Source organism: Panthera leo, chromosome B1, assembly GCF_018350215.1.
Source record: "Panthera leo isolate Ple1 chromosome B1, P.leo_Ple1_pat1.1, whole genome shotgun sequence".
Classification (NCBI taxonomy): domain Eukaryota; kingdom Metazoa; phylum Chordata; class Mammalia; order Carnivora; family Felidae; genus Panthera; species Panthera leo.
This window is the reverse complement of record NC_056682.1, coordinates 130966658-130986532: the sequence shown is the minus strand read 5'-3', so window position 1 is coordinate 130986532 and position 19875 is coordinate 130966658. Positions and strand designations below refer to the sequence as shown.

Sequence of the window (19875 nt, the reverse complement as noted above, 5' to 3'; positions counted from 1 at the left end):
ACATTTTACAAATCTCTGCCATCCATCTCCAAGGACATTCTCCTTTGTGTAAATTGTCATGAAATGGGTCTCCTTCCTTTGACTTAATATTGCCTTCTTGAAATATAATGAATACCTTTTGATGACAGCATCCCTTTCTCAGTCAGCGTTGGTGAGAATCATGAACTGCACTAAGAGGGTATTTTGCTAAATGCAGTCACGGGAGCAAATGTGCCATTTATAAAATGTCGTCATGACATGTGGCATTTTTGAAACACTGAAAGACCTTCGTGTCTAACAAGCTAACATAAAGGGATAAAGGCCTTTTGAAAAGAAAAAAATACTGAGAAGAAAAGTGTGAAAAGATTAAAATGTATCATTTGTAAATGTATGCAGTTATTTCCCAGATTTCCACAAATTTAAAAGTCTGAGATTACTGCTGCCTTTCGACCATTAACCAAAAATAATGACAGCAATTGCAGAAAGGATAAGCAAAAGGAGAGCTAAGATTTTTCAATTTTGGTTTCTATGGTTTTATGGTATTATGGTTTGATAAGACATAATATAACTTATAGAGTCTTATAAGGAAAAACATGGGAATTATTTGTTTCCAAATTTTATTTTCTGTTTCTTTATAAAAATACTTAGTATATTTCAATTCTAATTATAAAAATGTAGCATATCCAAGATCCTCATAAAAAAGTCTTAACTTCAGAGATTTTATGTGTATAGGCAATTAATTTATAAAGTTATGAAAGAATATTGAAAGCTAGTATCTCAATGGTCAATCTAGGAGATAAATATCTTGGCCATTGTAATAGACTCTGTATGATCCCATCGCTACATATTTGTTTACCAGTTAAAATTCTCTGTAATAAGGTTCTTGAGGCTATACCCATGTTTCCTTTGCTAGCTCAGAGTAACAGATGTCACTCAAGAGTTTCATAGTGTCACATTTAACAGTTCAGGCCAGACTGTTCTAGTTCAAATCCCAGCTCTGTCATTATTAGCTGTGTGACCATGGGCAATTTATTCAACCTTTCCATGTCTCAGTTTTCTCATCTCTAAAAATAGATGTAACAATGATACTTACCTTGAAGGTTTGTAGTGAAGCAAAACCAAAGCAAACCAAACCATAATAAACACTTAGAACACCGTACATTCTCAAATATTATCCATTATCAATATTATTTTTATTGTTATCACCCATAAGACAGTACTTATAACAACTAGGTCTTTGTCATAAATCTGTTTGCTGATTTCTATTGTGTGTCAGTGCATGCTGTTTGCCCTACAGAGAAAGAAAAGAAGAGGGTGAGAGGGGAAAAAAGAAGGCTGAGAATTGTGGAAATTAACATTTTCATGTCAGATACAATAAAATACTTTTGCTGCACAAAGCGATCATCTACCGAGTGTATTTTCCTATGTCTCTGTTAATTCTCTCAATCACTTACTGATGCCTCACCTGAGTATTGATTTCATTACTTGAGTAATGTCATTTTGCAGCCTTGTCACTGAGGTAGCAGCCTGAGAACTCCACAGACATTCTCACCACTGTAGTTGGGTGCCTGGACAAGCACCCCCAACAGCTCTTAATAAGAACTTATGAAAGACTGAGGTCTTCAAGGATGTATTTTTGAAAAGTCCCCACCATCTTCTCTAAAATCTCCCTCTTCCTCAGCCTGCTTGGAAGCATAAAGACAGAATCATGATTATTCTTACTCATCACCTCCTCCTTTCCCCAAGCTTAACACTTAACAAGTAGTTAACACTTAACAAGTATATATATATATATATATATATGTATATATATATATATATATATATATATATATATATATATATATAAAACTTAGGGAGGAAGCTGGCAAGGCATAGAACACAAAATAATCAAAACTATAAATCACAAGTGAATATGCTTAGGACTGTGATGCCTAAAACCAAATTATTGAGTCAGCAAGAGCAGCAGGTTTTTGTGGATAACTCATGGATAACTATCATTTTGCATGTGTTGGTTTTGGGGATCTGGGAGACTTAACACTTCCCTACACTCTTATCCACATGACACTCTGCTCTCCAGACCCGTGAAGTTCTCATCACTTCTGAAAAATGCCAAACCCATTTCGTACACTTGATAGTTCTGTCCTTGTCTAGGGTGGTTCTAGATCCTCCCTCAGATTGGTGTTCAGATTGTAACCCCTCTTTGAAAGCTCTTATCATTCCCCCTTACTCTGTGTTCTCTCTACATTGATTGGTAAGACATCACAGCATTTATTTTATTACACTGTAATTTTCTAGTCACATTTGTCTTCCCTACAAAACTGTGTCTCCATAGTAGGAGATGTGTTTGCTCAACTCTGTGTTCCAGTGCTGGCCCGATGTCTGGAAGCACAACAATGTTGCTTGATAAATGTTTGAGGAATGAATCTATACATGCAGAGAATTTTCTTTATTATTTATTCATCATAATTAAGGGATTGTCAATCAATTTCTTAGTCAACCAGACCCTGAAATTTATCTCTGTATTTTCATTTATTCTTTATCCTTTATACCTATTAAATCAATATTTACGACATTTCTCAATTTCCTTTCCAATGACAGAGTTTTTGTTTAGATGCCAACTGTCACATGTTTACAATAGTAAAATAATCAAATAGTATTGTAACTCTGGTTTTTACCTATCCAATCAATCATGTGCATTTCTAAAAGTTTAATTTTTCCAAAATACCTATTATTCTATTGACTAAAAGTCTCTATTTTCAAATCTATTTTATTTTTAATAGGATGATGCATATGTGGTAAGTAAATTAAAAATCTAATGTAAATCACTCTTCCACTCTATCTCTCACTTCATAGAAAACCATAGTTATCAGTTTCTTGGGTGTCTTTCCAGAAAATCTCTCTGTATACATATCTTTGTGTGCATATATGTGCAGATGTGTGTAGGAAGCTCCCACTTTTTTCTCTAAGAGTGGTACAATTGTCTATATACACCATCCCACATGTTGCTTTTTTTTAACTTAATATGTCTGAGAGATTGTTCCTTGTCAATATTTCGGATCTGAATAATTCTTTTTTTTTTATGAAGAATCTTTCATTGTGTTTAAATATATATAACATAAAATTTACCATTTATTTTTTTTTAATTTTTTTTAACGTTTGTTTATTTTTGAGACGAGAGAGACAGAGCATGAATGGGGGAGGGTCAGAGAGAGAGGGAGACACAGAATCTGAAACAGGCCCTGGGCTCTGAGCTGTCAGCACAGAGCCCGACGCGGGGCTCGAACTCACAGACTTTGAGATCTCACAGACTTTGAGATCATGACCCGAGCTGAAGTCGGACACTCAACCAACTGAGCCACCCAGGCACCCCTAAAATTTACCATTTAAACTAATTTTGAGTGTACAATTCAGTGGTGTTTAGTACATTTACTATGTTGTGCAACCATAAGTGCCATCCATGTTGACAACTTTTTCATTAACCCAGAAACTCTGTACCCATTAAACAATAATGCCCCATTTCCTCCTTCCCTTAGTTCCTGTTTACTTATTTACTTTCTGTCTCTGTGAATTTGCCTATTCTAGGCACTCATATAAGTTGAATCCATGTAATATTTGTCCTTCTTTGTTTGGCTTATTTCACTTAGCATGTTTTCAAGTTCATCTATGTTATAACATATATTGGAAGTTTATTCCTTTTTATGACTGAATAATATCCCATTGTATATATCACATTTTGTTTATTCATACTTCTGTTCATGAACACTTAGGTTGTTTCCACCTTTGGGCTATTGTAAATAAAGCTGCTATGAACATTGGTATACAACTTTATGTTTGAATCTCTGCTTTCAATTCTTTTAGGTATACCTATACCTAGGAGTAAAATTGCTAAATTATATGGTAATTCTATGTTTAACTTTTTAAAGAACTGCCAAACTATTTTCCATAGGGACTGCAACATTTTACATTCCCACCAGCTATACATGAAAGTACCAATGTCTCCACATCCTCACCAACACTAGCTCTTTCCCCTTCCTTTCTTTCCTTTTTTTCTCTTTTTTAAATAATAGCCATCTAAATAGTTGTGAAGTGGTATCCCATTGTGGTTTGGGCTGGCATTTCCTTGAGGACTAATGATATTGAACATCTTTTTATGTGCGAAGTGGCAGTTGCATATATTGCATTCTGGTCAAAATTATGAAATATTTTGTATATAAAAGTTTATGTTTGACAAGTATGAAATGTAAAGATTAATAATTAAACAAACCCTAGAAAAACCAACACTCAACTTAAGAAATAGAGCATTCACCATACTGATCTAGGTCCTTGTACTTACTTCCTATATCACAACCCCCGTGAACCCCCAGTCCAGAAATTTCTTACCTGGAATTTATATTTATTATTTTAACTTTTTCTATCTCTATTCCATATGTATATCTCCTAAAAGAATTTAATGCTTTATTTTGTTTCTTATGAACTTTGTCATACTCTATGTATTTTTCTGATATTTCTTTATTCACTCAACATGTTTCTGATATTCATACATTTGGATTTTTATGAGTTATTTATTTCACTGCTATATAGTATCCCATTGTGCAACTATACTGCACTCCATTCATTTGCCAATTGATATTTGGGTTCTTTCTAGTTTTCTTGATATTACAGATAATACTATAAACATTTCTATACAAGTTTTCTGCTACATATAAATAAAAGTATACCTAGGAGGGGAATTGTTGGGTCATGAAACATGTTTATCTTCAAATTGATCAAATTACTTTCAAAGTACTTTTACAAAGTTATATTTCTACCACTCTCTCACATGATTTGTGTTGTATAGATTATAACATACAGATTGTAAGAATCCTCTCCCCCCATGTTTTATATTATATATGTTATTTGAAAATTTTTAAGCCTTTTTTGTTGCTGTTGTTATTCTCATATCTGCTTGGTTTTTATAAATGTTTTAAAAATAAATTTGAAGATACTGTGGGAATCCATAGTTGTTGTGTACAGAGTTCTATATCTGTATATGTCAAGAATGAGGATGGTAAAATGTACAAATATGACAATGGATTGTTTGATTTTTCAGTTTTTGAATCTAGGTTATTAGGTACATAATGACTTTAATTTTTCTTTCTTTCTTTTTTTTTTATTTTTGCCTGATGAACTGAACATTCTGTTACAGTGACTCATTCTTTGGCACTGCTTTCAATATTAATGTCTATGTTCTCTTACATCTTTGTGAGTGTTTTAATAGTAATTATGATGGTTAACTTTATATATCAACTAGACTAGGATAAAGGAGGTTCAGATAGTTGCTAAAACATTATTTCTGGCTATGTCTGTATGAGTGTTTCTCTATTTCTGGCTATGTCTGTATGGGTGTTTCTGGAAGAGATTAGCATTTGATTCAATAGACCAGTAACAAGTTCTACCCTCACCAATGTAAATGGGCATCATTCAATCCATGGGAAGCTAGAATGGAACCAAATGGCAAAGGAAAGATAAATTCTTATTCTTTCTTCTTGAGCTGGGAAACCCATCTACTCCTGCTTCTCAGGCCTTTGTACTCAGACTGAATTATGCTACGAGTTTTCCTGGTTCTCTGGCTTGCAGACAGCAGATTGTAGGACTTCTTGACCTCCATAACTGCACAAATCATTCCTATAATGGATTTCATATATCTATCTACTTCTCTATATATCCTATTGGTTCTGTTTCTATGGAGAACCCTAATACAGTAATATAGGTATATCAACTATTTTCAATTGTAGTTTTAATTTCAAACTACCTGTGTTCTTATGTTGTACATATTTTTTTATAAACACATAGCTGAATTTGTTTATTTATTTAACTTATATCCAGTCTTTTAACTGGAAAGTCATCGTACCTATGTCTGTTATGATTGTTGATATATGGATTTATTTGTTCTCTGATTGTTTTGCTGATGTTGAGGAATCAGTTTTGATCTAACTGCTGTTTCCCTGTAGGTAATGTAACTTTTCCTCTCAATGGTTTTAATATTTTATTTTTTACATTTTATATGGCTGCAGAACAGTGTATCAAGATTTAGATTTTTCTTATCCTGCTTGGGATTTTATACCTCTATATGATAATTTTTTAATAATAATTTTTTAGCATTATTTCTTCCATATTTATCCTTTTACATTGTTTCCAATATGTTCTTTTAAAATTCCACTTAAAGGTTGATTGGACCTTCTACTATAATTCTCTGTGTCTCATAATCTCTTATTATTTTCCATCTCTTTGTTTCTCTGTGACTTTATTTCCTGATATTATTAGTTCTGAACTTTTTGAGTTTTCTGCAGTGCAGATGGAATTATTTCTAAGCTTTCAACCGATAACGTCAGTCAAAGCTTCTAGGTTAAGATGGAGTGTAGATTCAATATCTAATTTTCTTTCTTCTAATGATTTCAGTTTTTTTAAACTTGCTTCTCACATAGTAAACACACTTATTTTGTATTCAGTATCGAAACATAACAATATCAGATGTCTTTGTGGTTTTAGGTTTGTTGTTTATAATTTTCTGCTGACTCTTATACATGGTGGCTTGTTTCCTTTATGTTCTGTGATTTTCTTTTTTCAACTCTGACCTCTTGTATGTTGCAACTCTATCTCTATTCCTTAAGACTAGCATTGGAGGCGGAATTTTAGAGGGCAGTGGTTTCCTCTTTCTACCAATTGCCTAAGGGCTCTACTCATTAGGGTCTTCCTACAGAGTTGTGTCCTCACCTCTCAGAATTAAGGGGATTATTGAAAGATCACTTTAAATGAAATTCAGTAAGATTATTGCTTTTTCTACATAATAATGATCCTCTTTAAATTATTGCAAATCTTTTCATCAGAATAAATACAATTTAAATGTCACATAGCTAGTTTTAGATGAGGTACAGTAACTTAAGAAAAATTTTAAAGAATGCATTTATAAGTGCTGCATAAGTACTATTTCTTACTGTACTTTAGGAAAGAAAAATATAATTTTTTCCTTCATGAAATTTTTAGAATAAAACAAAAGAACTTCTAGACACCTTGAAGGCTACTCCTCAATTACTCTCACTGTATATCTGTTTACCCAATAATTTCTGACATCCAAACTAAAAATAATTTGATATCTTTCCAATACAGGCAGCTAGTCCTTTATATGAACAGACTAATTTTATTATTTTGATGGTTTAAAGAGAACTGCAATCTCTTGTGTTAAATGACTCCAGCTTATTAAGAAGAAAGACTTGAAGGGAAACTAAGTGATGTCCATGCTAGCAGATGCCTTCCTGCTGGATTTGGCCAATAGGAAGTACTGATGGAGATTGGAGGGGAACTAAGGAAGAACCAACTAGGCTATTTTTTTCTTCCCTCCCTACCTAGAGGAGCTTCTCTAGCAGTGGCTGTATCTCCTCATTGTTTCCTGCTCCCTCTGTTTGGGCCTGCTGTGGTTACAGCTACTGTCTTTTGACCCTACACTTTGGTATCTGATAAACAAACCCATCCCTTTGTTTCTCCAATCTAGGAAAGGAAGTGGCTTTCTGATGTTAATTACTAATTTCTTCAAAAGCCTAGATTCCAATTGTCAACTTGTAAAATTATGCTGATCTTTTTCTCTGGGAGTAATGCCAGTATATTCTAGAATATCATTTACTTGTATCAAAGCTTTTAAATTTTCTGTCCTCCACATTTACTCTGTTCTTAGAAAAAGATACAGATACTGGTTTCATTCTTTCATAGGACAGAGGATTCAGAACAGGGAAATATCTGAGTCCTAAAAGGAGAATGCTATCTTGGGGTACCAAAGAAGCCAGTAGGAGTGAATAGCCACAGAGTAACTAGATCTAGCAAGATGGAACTAGGAGGCTGATGCTATGAAAATGATTTCAGTTACTGATTTCAGAATCAAATGTGAGAGAGTATCTTGAATAATTGCCTGGAAGAGATTTTTATTGTGGCCTGTTTTCATTGGTAACCTAGAGTATGTTGTGGAGAGTTCAGCTTAAATGCCTCTCTATTCTTCTGTTGTGAACCTAGTCTGGTTCCCACAGGCTGCTATATATAATGAATTTTAAGACAAGTCTCAGGTGTAAAATGACATTATCCTAGTTAAGAATAGGTCACATGGACACATCTGGACACAAGATTGGTTGGAGACTGTAGTCCCTATCCTAGCCACTGCATCCTGGCAAGAACTCTATATTATGGAAAGAACATAACTTTTGGTGCACAGAAAGTGTCTTTACCATTTACTGTCTGCCATGTGAACTAAAGTAGCATTGCTGTAGAATCAAATAAGGATAATTTCTTTGGGAAAATAAAGTTTGATTGTCAAATAAACAACTACAATACTTCCAAAGTCATGAACCATGCAGTCCAGTCTCAGAATGGTATTGAAGTCAAAGGAACACTTCTGAACAAAGTGCAAAGTAGCTCTAATCCCTATTACTCGCTAGGGTTTTGCTTCAAATAAGGTAGAGCTACACTGCCATGACCCAAATAGCATTGCTTCTTTTGCTCTTCTCTTTTAAATCAGGCCACTCCCAGTTTTCTTCCCACCTTGCCAGACTTTCAGATGTTGACACTGATATACTCCAAACCTGACCCATCCACGCCATTTCAGACTTGGATTGCAGACTGCTATTTTAGGAGACAAACTAAGTTAGTACCATAGTTTTCTTCTCTACTGGTCACAGCAGTTTTAACGTACTGCATAACCAAGTTCTTACAGGTTATTATGTGTAGTACAAGTCTGAGGAAGCATCTCTTACGTGCAGGATAAAGCTTTCTAATTTACTTATGACAGAGATACCAATCAAATCCCAATGGTGGAGACCGGAGTACAGATCAGAAAACAACAACAAAAGTTGAATCCTGAGCATAAGAAGAAAGGGTTTAACAGAAACCCTGAGGTTTAGTGAAAAATGAGGCACTAACCCTTGGTAGTTTAAACTGGTTTAAGTGCAACAAAAATTAACCAAGACCCCACCAGCCAGTGGAGCTAAGCCTTCTATGCATGGCTCATCTAACTGGCCTTAGTTGAAAAACAGGGCAGCACCTGGAGAAGGAATGTCTGAGAAAGGCAGAAATTAACACTCAAGGAATTGCCTAATATAATGCCAAATGGTTTTGACATAATTGAGAAATTTAGCTTTCATGAATTTATATACAACCAGTTTGGAGTCACAGAAATAAAATAAAAACTGTCAAATTCAAACAATTGTTTGAGCGCAAGATAAGCTTCTTGTTTAATTGTTGAATATTGCAACCATTCTTAAAATTCCTGAATGTGAAGACTAAGTCTCAGAGAGCTGTGCTAATTGTTCCCTACGAAAAAATCCTCTGGTTTGTTCATAATTGTGATCGTTGATTCTATGGAGGATAGGTTATCTCACTTTTGAATTATCTTCTTCCCCTTCCCAAATGAGCAGGCTGATCAATCATCTCTAAGCATTATGAGAAAAGCCCCTCATAAGTATATGTAAGCCCGTTTTTTAAATTGTCATCTTAATGTATGTAATTATTAAGTTCATGTTCAGCTTTATATCATTTCTAAATTATTACTACAGTTGAGTAAGCTCCATTCTGTTTGTTATACTGTACACATGTCTTATATTATTTCTTAATTTTATTGTGCATAATCTTTGCTTCCTTCTTGGTAATCACAAAAATAAAATTGTTATCTCTTCATAATTTTATACTTCTATTTATGATTACTTTTGCTATTTGATGAAATGCTATGTATAGCTATGTCACCAAATAACACATTTTCATCAAATTATAGTTTTCTGAGAAAACTGGAATTCTAAAAGTAAAAATTTGAGTAAGAAAAATTTTTATGTCTTCAAGTTATTCCAGTCTCGGGGAGGCCTAGTATTGAAATTTTTATGTTTAATTTATTTATTCATCTTCCTACTCTGTCTCCCAAAAGATTTAAGTGACCATGTGGCTTTATAAATGACTTAGTGCTTTATGCCCTACTGGGAGGTCTACCTCCACCTAGCAAAAATTTAGCATTTGGAGGGACATTGAATTTTGACCTGATGGAGTTAGGGATCTCTTACTCATTGTGGAGTTAATATTCCATGTGGCTAACATTCAAAGTACTAACCAAAATTTACAAGAGGTGCACAGATGTGTGTTCAGATGTGTTAAGACAGACATGACTCCTATGACAAAGGAGGATGGGCACCAATTCAAGCCACACAGGTTTTTATTTTCACCATTTATAATGATAAGTAGTGAATTATAGCACATTATGGATGATCTTAGAGCATAAATTTTTAAAATGTCCTAAATCTTACAATTAGTATAGATAACGAGATACACGAAGTCACTTAAAGATGGATACATAAGTGAATTAATCTAGAGTAAAATGTTAATCTAGACTAAAAACTTATCCAGCTTGACAGAGGTTTGAGTTTATGCAGCAAGGCAACTGCAGAATTGGAAGCCTCTGACAAAGGTATTTCTGGGAATTTCTAGTCATTCATAAATATCTGAAAAGGATTTGATGGAAAATTTTAATTATTACTATCATTATTGTTTATTGTAATATCTTTTTAAGTCTGCTTTTTTTTTTAACTGAACTGTCTGTGGTAGACATATTTTCATTTTGAGAGAAGGGATTTAATTGATTATTTTAAATGACCTTTTTTAATTTTGGAATTGTTTTAGAGTTACAAAAACATTTCAAAGATACTACAGAGTTCCCACATACCTCATACTCTGTTTCCTCTATTATTAATATTTTATATTATTTATATATTATATTTGAATATAAATATAAGAACATAATTATATTATTAATATTTTATATTAGTCTGGATCATTTGTCATAATTAAAAAAACACTACTGATACATTATCATTAACTAAAGTCCATACTTTATTCAGATTTCATTAGTTTTTACTTACTGACTTTTTGTCTATTCCAGAATCCCATCCAGGATACCACATTACATTTCATCATCATGTCCCCTTAGACTCCTCTTGGCTATGACAGTTTTAGTGACTTGCCTTGTTTTTGATGACCTTGACAGTTGTCAGGAGTACTGTCTGATATTTTGCAGAATGTTCTTCAGATGGAATTTGTCTTCTACTACTAGACTGATATTGAGGCTTTTGTGAGGAAAACAACAGATCAAGTACGATTCTCATCATATCTTATCAAAGATAACTCATACTCACATGACTTGTCACAATTGATGTCAACTTTGATCATCTGGCTGAAGTAGTGCTTGTTAGGATTCTCCAATGTCAAGTTATTCTTTTCTACTCTTTTCAGACTGCAGCCTTGGAAGGAAGTATACAGCACACATGTCAAGAGTGGATAATTTTCCTCCCCTTCTTGAGAGTGAAGCATCTGGTAAAGTACCTATATAAATTATTTTTAATTACTCTGCATGGTGATTTGTCTGTTTCCCCCCATTTACCTAGCCAATCATTTATACCTATATGGACTTATGGATATTTATTTTATACTTTGGGTTATAATCCAATACAATTTTACTTACCAGTTGCTTAAAGGCTCACCTTGTGTATTTTCTGCCCCAGTTGCTTAAAGGCTCACCCTGTGTATTTTCTGCCCCAGTCTTAAAATCAGCCATTTCTCCAAGGAGAAATTTTCTTTGAATTTTCTTTATTTGAGACTAGTATCAGAAACCAAGATGTGGATACTAGATTTGCTTATTGCTAGTGAGATGTCATTTCTTTTAGGTCCTCTTAGCTGACAGGGCAGAATATGTGGGCATATACTAACCTGTGTGTATACTATTAAAAAAAAATCAACTGAGTAAGTTTGAGGATCTAATTGGTTTTATTCAGCAATTGATGAATTGAGCAGCATCCTATCTAGCAAATAGAAGGAGCTCAGATGAGTTGCACAAAAGAAAAGGTTTATAGGCAGGAGGATAGGACAAGGAAGTTAAAAGAGTGGATTATTTCAGGGAAAGTTAGCTTCCTTTAAGGAAAGGCAGGGGGTTTTATTCATGTAGATTTCCTCACTAGTACTGGTCAAGAAATTCCAGACTAATTGTTTTAAAATTCTATTATTGAGAAAGGCTGAAAGTGAAGTTAGGTTAGGTATTAAGTCTTGGTGGGGCTTAGCAAAAGTGACTCCATCTTAGACCTATTGTTTCTTTTTAAGGAGACATGTTCATAAATATTGTTATATGTAAGAATGTGTATCTATAGCAAGCTAACCATGAATTCATATTGATGTTGAGAACTTTAATTCATTACTATGTGAATCAATATAGTCTTCTCCCATTGCCTCCTCCTACTCTAGCCATGAGAAACCTGGCTCCCACTATTGCCATTCATTTTCTTAAGTGTTCATTTCCATTATATGTGTACTGTGATTTCAGAATTATTAACATACCCCTATGGGAAAAATTTGAACTCAAGTACAGTGCTTGGGTACAATTCCTTTGTCTTTAGCCCTATGAGTGATAAATATTTAGTTGAAAAGGTTTGTAAGCAAATTGCTGAACTTATCGCCTGGTTTCTCTTTAATGCTTATAGTAAAGTGTGAGAGGAGAGCAAGAAATTGAAAGAACTGCTAAGTAAAAAGTAACCAGAATTGAAGATTTGGAAAATTCTCAGTCTATGCATATGGCAAAAAATGAGAAAGTATGTTCTGGAGAGAACATCACTGTCCAGTGTGCCTGGGCAATCACCTCATAAAGAGATTGTGCATAATTAAAAAAAAAAAAAATTTAACGTTTCTTTATTTTTGAGGGACAGAGAGAGACAGAACATGAGTGGGGTAAAAGCAAAGAGAGAGGGAGACACAGAATCCAAAGCAGCCTCCAGGCTCTGAGCTGTCAGCAAAGAGCCTGATGCGGGGCTTTAACCCACAAAATGTGAGATCATGACCTGAGCCAGTCGGATGCCTAACTGACTGAGCCACATAATTTTAATCAACAATCTCAGCAGAAGCCAGAAATAAAGATGCGATTACATCAATACAGACGCTACTAGTTTGCATTGAAAGGGACAGAGATCAGTTGAAATAAAGGAAGGCTTTTAGACTTCAGGGGTTTCACACATGGAACAATAGAGTTATCCAGCTGTGAGCATGCCATATCCTGTAGGAAAGAGAGAAAATGACGTATATAAAGACATTTCAGAGATAATCAAGGCTGCCACTCACATCCACAAGCCCATGTGTACAAGGCTTCTTTCTTCTTAGTTTCATAGGGTGGGCCCACTTCCTTGGTGTCAGTAGCCAGGCTGTGCTGCAGAGATGAGGTGAGGTGGGGCCACTGTCTCAAAGCCATGTGGGTGAGACTGCCGCCCCAGTGGGCCTGGAGGACAAACCACTGAGCCAAAGATGATTATTCTCGAGTCTTAAGATCTATTGGGGAAAAAAAAAATCTACTGGAATTTGTCTTGCTGGGTTATGGGCTTTCTTGAGACACATCCCCCCTTTTTAATTTCCTATTTCTCTTATTTGCAATGAGGATGTCTATCCTGTACTTGTCCCAGCACTGTGTTTTGGAAGTACCTAATATGTCTGGTTTCATGAGTTCACAGTTGGAGAGGTATTGTGTCTCAGGATAAAGCACAATTTAAGTCTTACCCATACATAATTTAGAGGAGATGTAGATGATGTTTTGAGTTAGTATTGATGCCGGGTTGTATGAAGACTTTTTGGAGCTATTCGTTCACGGTGAATGTATTCTGCATGTGAGAAGTACATGAATTTGTTGGTGGTGGGAGGGTTGGGGGAAAAATGTTATGGCATGAAATTATGTTCCCCTAAAATTTATACGTTAAAGTTTTAACCTCCTGTCTGACTCTATTTGGAAAGAGGGCCTTTAAGGAGGTCATTAATGTTAAGGAGGTCATAAGGGTAGGGCCCTAATCTATAGGACTGATGTTTTTATAAGAGGAGGAAGAGGCATGGGAGAGTTTCTTTTTCTCTCAGCACATACACAGAAGAAGGGCCATGTTAAGACATAACAAGAAGGTGACTATCTTCAAGTCAGAGAGTGCTTATCAGAAAATATTTTTTTTTTTTATGATTTCTATCTTTATGTTGAACTTTGTGTATTATTTTTCAGATTTCAGTGAGTTGTCTGTATTCTTTGGAAGCTCACTAAACTTCTTTAAAATAATTATTTTTGAATTATTTGTCAGGCAATTCATAGATTTTCACATTCAGGAGTTTGTTAGTGAAATTTTATTGTCTTCCTTCTGGGTTGTCTTTCTTCCCAACTTTTTGTGTTCTTTGTAGCCTTGCATTGGTGTCTGCTCATTAGAAGAAGCAGTGACTTCCTCATAGCCTTTACATACCGGATTCAGTAGGGAAGGAGTTTTATCTGTGGGTGGGCATGAGGCTGCCGTCTAGGATGGGGTGTGCAGTGGCACCCATCCAGGAGGCACCCAGGTCCAGTGAGTGCTGGATTTAGGAGAATGTATGGGTACCAGTTCTGGGAGGTGGGGCACGGTAACACTTGGTTCCAGAAGCATATGTGGGCACGTGGGCAATTGGATTTGGGGCTTCCAAGTCCAGGGGTATGTGGTGGTACTAAGGGTACTTAGCAGTGTTAGCTGAGAGGTGGTGCACGGTGGTGGCAGTTAGGGAGGGCATACAATATCTGCAGTTCTGGAGAGATGTGGCAGTTTGAGCTCCTGGTGGCTCCAGAAGCTGGGGCTCTTACTGGTGAAGACTGTGGGGTTCCTTAGCAGCAAAGAATCTGGTCCCTGGCAGTGGGAGGACTGCTGGTGTCTTCCTATACTGCTTTTCCTCAAGGGGGAAATCAAAGCTGAAAGGATTCTTCTTACTACTGAGCTGTGCCTGGGGGAAGGGATAACGTGAAACTATTTTTTCCCATCTCTTGTATATAGTTATCCTCAGTTCTTTTGCCCCACTGGTTTGTTGCAGTTTCTAACCTGGACCGTGAAACTTTTCCAGAGTTCTTTTTATTCTAGAAGTGGCTAGGTCATAGTTTTTAGTGTAGAACAAGGTCTGGGACCTCCTAGTTGGCTATCTTGCTCTGCCTCTTTTTTGTCTATAGCCGGTAATCCTACGGGCAAGACACATTGCTGTATATCCTTCACCATAAAATTATTTCCTTGGTCAGAAGTCCTATTATATGAGAAGCTGTAATGATGAATAAGGAATGCCACAAATTCCAGTTGTAGCAGAGACATTTTGAGCACAGAAAATAAATTTGTATGAGGAATATATTTCCATTCCTGTGACAAAAATGGTTGCTTCCTCCCTGATTGAAAGAGCCAATCTCATCCTTCTGGTAACCTTGGGAAAGGTTCTGCATCAGAGGCTCAATTTTAATCTTTGCTGTTGGCAGTTTGGCCTCTCCCTTTGAGCCATAGCCACTTTGTATATGCGCCCATTAAGCAATGACCAGGGTGGTTGTTCTATGAAGGAATTTGAGTCTCATTAATTTCCTGGAAGTGGTGAGTGATTGGAGGGGTTGCTGAGGAGAAATGGCCTCCCTTGTGAAGCAGTTTACAAAGAGAACATTCTTTAAAGTTTATGAGCCCTTTGTAGAACATTTGGAAAATACCAAAAAGCATATGGAAGAAACAAATTAAGAGTGGTTCTAGATAGGAAAGCATTCATCTATACATTGTTAGATAGATTTTTGTAATCATAAAAAGAAACCCTGGATTTTGAAAATAATTATTTCCCAAAGCTACTATTTTACCTACATTTTAAATCTATGGCCTTGACTGCTAAAAAGATGGTTCACATAATTATATCTATGAATGCAGGCATGAGCATCTGCTGAGCACGGCTTGGAAATTGACAATTAGCAGTAAATCAAAGGATTCAGACAGCCTAATGTTAACATCATCATTAAAATGAACAAGAAGATTACATTGATCAAATATGAAAAGAGTACTTAAAACATTGAATCTATGGGCTTTCCTGCAAATTATTACCTCAGAAGGCTATGTGATCATCTCTCCTTTTCAACTAATTGCCTGCACTCAGATGATTTTATTGCTGCATTATAATTCAAGATTCAATTTTAAAGTATTAAAATAGCAGCTTGTTTAAAAGGAACTATGCTTTTTCTCTATCCAGTTTTGTTCATTTTGATCTTAGACTCCAAACTTTAAGAGTTTGGAGTATTCTGGAAGACACTCCTCAAAAAGAACTTGAACAACACATCTTGGGAAACACTGGTGTACTTCAAATGGCCTTTCACATAGGCCTTTAAAAACCCAGGGTCTCCTTCTTCCACCCTCACTGTTGTTTAACATTGTTATTTTAGTTCTGGCCAAGGCAATATGCTCTAAAAAAGAAATAAAACATAATTAAATGAAGAAAGAAATTTTAAAAAATTATCACTGTTTTCTGAAACGTTCTGATTTCACAAATGAGGGAGTTGAGCACAAAGGGATCAATTGACAAGACCAAGGTTTAATAGCTCATTAATGAAAAAGCTAAGATAATAGAGCTAAGGTTTAGAAAAGTGGGTAGAGATAGACTTTTTGTGCATGGTTTATAATCTACAGAGATAAGGTGCAGAAGACATAATTTTAAGACTAATCTTTAGACATGGGGTCATTTATTTTACATTCAATAAATTTCTCTGAGAGTGCCTACTTACACAGGGAGACACTGTGCTAGGCTCTGGGGAGGAAAACACAGCCAAGGCAGATGCCATGCATCCCTGCTCGTAAATTGCCTTCATTCTAGCAGGGTTGCAGATGTTTCAAATGTTTGGCCAAAATTAATTACTATTGTAATAAATACTTCCAGACAGTAAGACACAGTGCTACTAGCCCACAAGAGAGAGGGATCTGATTTTCTTGGGCAAATCAGAGTAGAAAAAACAAAAAACAAAAAACAAAAAAAAAAAAAACAACAAAGCACAATCCCTTAAGCATTTTGGTAATCCAGGTTTTCTTTTTAATTTTTTTAACTTATTCTTTTAAAACATAGGAAATGATACAATGCTACATTTAGAAACATTGGTGGTAATGAAAAAATCATGCAATAAAGTGATCACTGGGTAAAAACATGATATAAGAAAAGTGAGATTAAAAGTCCAGATTGGGGCACTTGGGTGGCTCAGTTGTTTAAGTATCCAACTTCAGCTCAGGTCATGATCTCATGGCTCATTAGTTGAGCCCCATGTCAGACTCTGTGCTGACAGCTCAGAGCCTGAAGCCTGTTTGGGTATTCTGTGTCTCCAACTCTCTCTGTCCCTGAACCCCCATTCATGGTCTGTCTCTGTCTCTGTCTCTCTGTCTCTCTGCCTCTCTCTCTCTCTCTCTCTCTCTCTCTCTCTCTCTCTTTCTCTCAAAAATAAATTTGAAAAAAAAGTAGACTCCTTACCAACCTCCACACCCGAAAAACAAATAACCCAGTGAAGAAATGGGCAGAAAACATGAATAGACACTTCTCTAAAGAAGACATCCAGATGGCCAACAGGCACATGAAAAGATGCTCAATGTCGCTCCTCATCAGGGAAATACAAATCAAAACCACACTCAGATATCACCTCACGCCAGTCAGAGTGGCCAAAATGAAGAAATCAGGAGACTATAGATGCTGGAGAGGATGTGGAGAAACGGGAACCCTCTTGGCACTGTTGGTGGGAATGCAAATTGGTGCAGCCACTCTGGAAAACAGTGTGGAGGTTCCTCAGAAAATTAAAAATAGACTTACCCTATGACCCAGCAATAGCACTGCTAGGAATTTACCCAAGGGATACAGGAGTACTGATGCATAGGGGCACTTGTACCCCAATGTTTATAGCAGCACTCTCAACAATAGCCAAATTATGGAAAGAGCCTAAATGTCCATCAACTGATGAATGGATAAAGAAATTGTGGTTTATATACACAATGGAGTACTACATGGCAATGAGAAAGAATGAAATACGGCCCTTTGTAGCAACGTGGATGGAACTGGAGAGTGTAGTGCTAAGTGAAATAAGCCATATAGAGAAAGACAGATACCATATGGTTTCACTCTTATGTGGATCCTGAGAAACTTAACAGGAACCCATGGGGGAGGGGAAGGAAAATAAAAAAAGAGGTTAGAGTGGGAGAGAGCCAAAGCATAAGAGACTCTTAAAAACTGAGAACAAACTGAGGGTTGATGGGGGGTGGGAGGGAGGGGGGGTGGATGATGGGTATTGAGGAGGGCACCTTTTGGGATGAGCACTGAGTGTTGTATGGAAACCAATTTGAGAATAAACTCCATATATTGAAAAAAAAAAAAGTAGACTCCAGATGAGACAAACAGATGTTTGCTTTTCTCATTAGTAGCTCTCTCAGGACTCTTTTCCTAAGCCACATGCCTTAAGTAACATGTAGGCTGCAAGCCCCACATCACAGGCTGAATCCTGGTATAATTATGTAAGCCGTTGATGACACATTGACCTTAGATGGCACTTCACATGACATGGTACAAAGCCCCACTCCATTTCTTAGGTCAGGGCTCCTTAGGCAAGAGGAGGACGTGTCAGAGAAATCAGATAGGATGCAGTGCTGTTTGTTCAGATTCCAGCTGCTTGATCACTGTCATTGGGGGTCAAGACATACTGGCAATGTGTGAATAAATCCAGAATAATTCTACCCGTGATCCACAATAATTTCTCTCTTGAGGCAGAAAAAGAAATGCTACTAATATGGATATCAAGATTTAAGTATCTGCCAGAAATAGTTAAGACAGTGCAAAATTAATAATAATATTAATAATAAAATAGTGCTATAATGCTGCAAAGCAGCTAGGCAACAAGGTATTAGTAGCATGTTATTTTTAAAACTATTTTCAATAGTAGCTTTCTCTCACACACAAAAAATTCATGTAAATGAGAGACAAATGTCAGTTTTGGAAAAATGGGATATTTATGCATTGATTTGTTTAAATATCTGGATAGCTAAATTTCTTTGGAGTTAGCTGATTGGTTTATGGAAGTCACTAGATGGCAGTCCCAACTAGTTAGTATGATACTACAGATCAGATTCAGATGCTTTTTAAATAACAAAACCCAAAAGGAAGTTAGGAAACTAGGTTCATTCAGTGGTAACTCTGGGTGAGTGTTTATCTTAGCATGGGGAGACAAGCTTCTGAAGGCAATACTGAAACTGTGAGAAGATCCCAGAGTTATAGAAATTTCCAGATTTTCTACAAAGTAAGTCTCTGCAGATAGAATAATACCTTGTATTTGTTTGGAGTGTTATGGTTTATAAGGAACTTTCAGAAACATTTTTCTGATTTAATTCTCACAAAAGCCTTGGGTTTTAGGTATGGTTGGTATGATTATCCTCATTTTACAAAAAAGCTAGAGTCTCTTCAGGCCAGTAGTTTTAAAACACTAAGGCTCTTGGTAACACATAAAGAGCTCGGGCACACTGCCTCTGTAACTTTTTGATAAAAATCTCACTGTTCTATCGTTTCCTTCTCTATTACATCTGTTGTGTCATTTTAATTTCATTGTAGAAGGAACTATTTAAATATTTTGTGACCTAGAAAAATAATTTGTCATTAGCTTTCAAAATTGTAGCCCTCTTTTAATTGAGGGATTCCTATCAAAATAAGGTGGCTCCTTCTATTTTCTTGTAAGCCAGCTCAACTGAACTCAATATGCTGTTACTGAGTGCCCTACTGTGAGCCAGGTAGCATTTTAGGTGCTAGTGGTAATAACATGAATGAGAGATCTTTGAGCAGCTCACGATCATGCCAAGAAAAGAAGCAGGAAAAATCTGACAGTAATACAATGTGATAAGTGCAATATTAACAGTTTGAGCAAAATGCTAGGGAGCACAGAAGCCTGAACGATTAATTCTGCCTGGGGAGGAAGCTTCACTGAACCGGCAACAGAAAAGAGATGGAAAAAAAAAAAAAAATGAGTGCCCTGATTTAAGCCTTTTATTCCGTCTTCAGGAAATGTGG

The 19875-nt window shown here is 35.9% G+C and overlaps 1 long non-coding RNA gene across 2 annotated transcripts in view; it reads left to right on the top strand.

The window, feature by feature from the left end:
• LOC122218046 overlaps window positions 1–19875 on the top strand; it is a 263924-nt gene that overhangs the window by 44723 nt on the left and 199326 nt on the right. For both annotated transcript variants that reach the window (XR_006201823.1, XR_006201822.1), the window contains exon 2: window positions 11272–11352. This is a non-coding gene — a long non-coding RNA (uncharacterized LOC122218046). The remainder of the gene's footprint in view (window positions 1–11271; window positions 11353–19875) is intronic.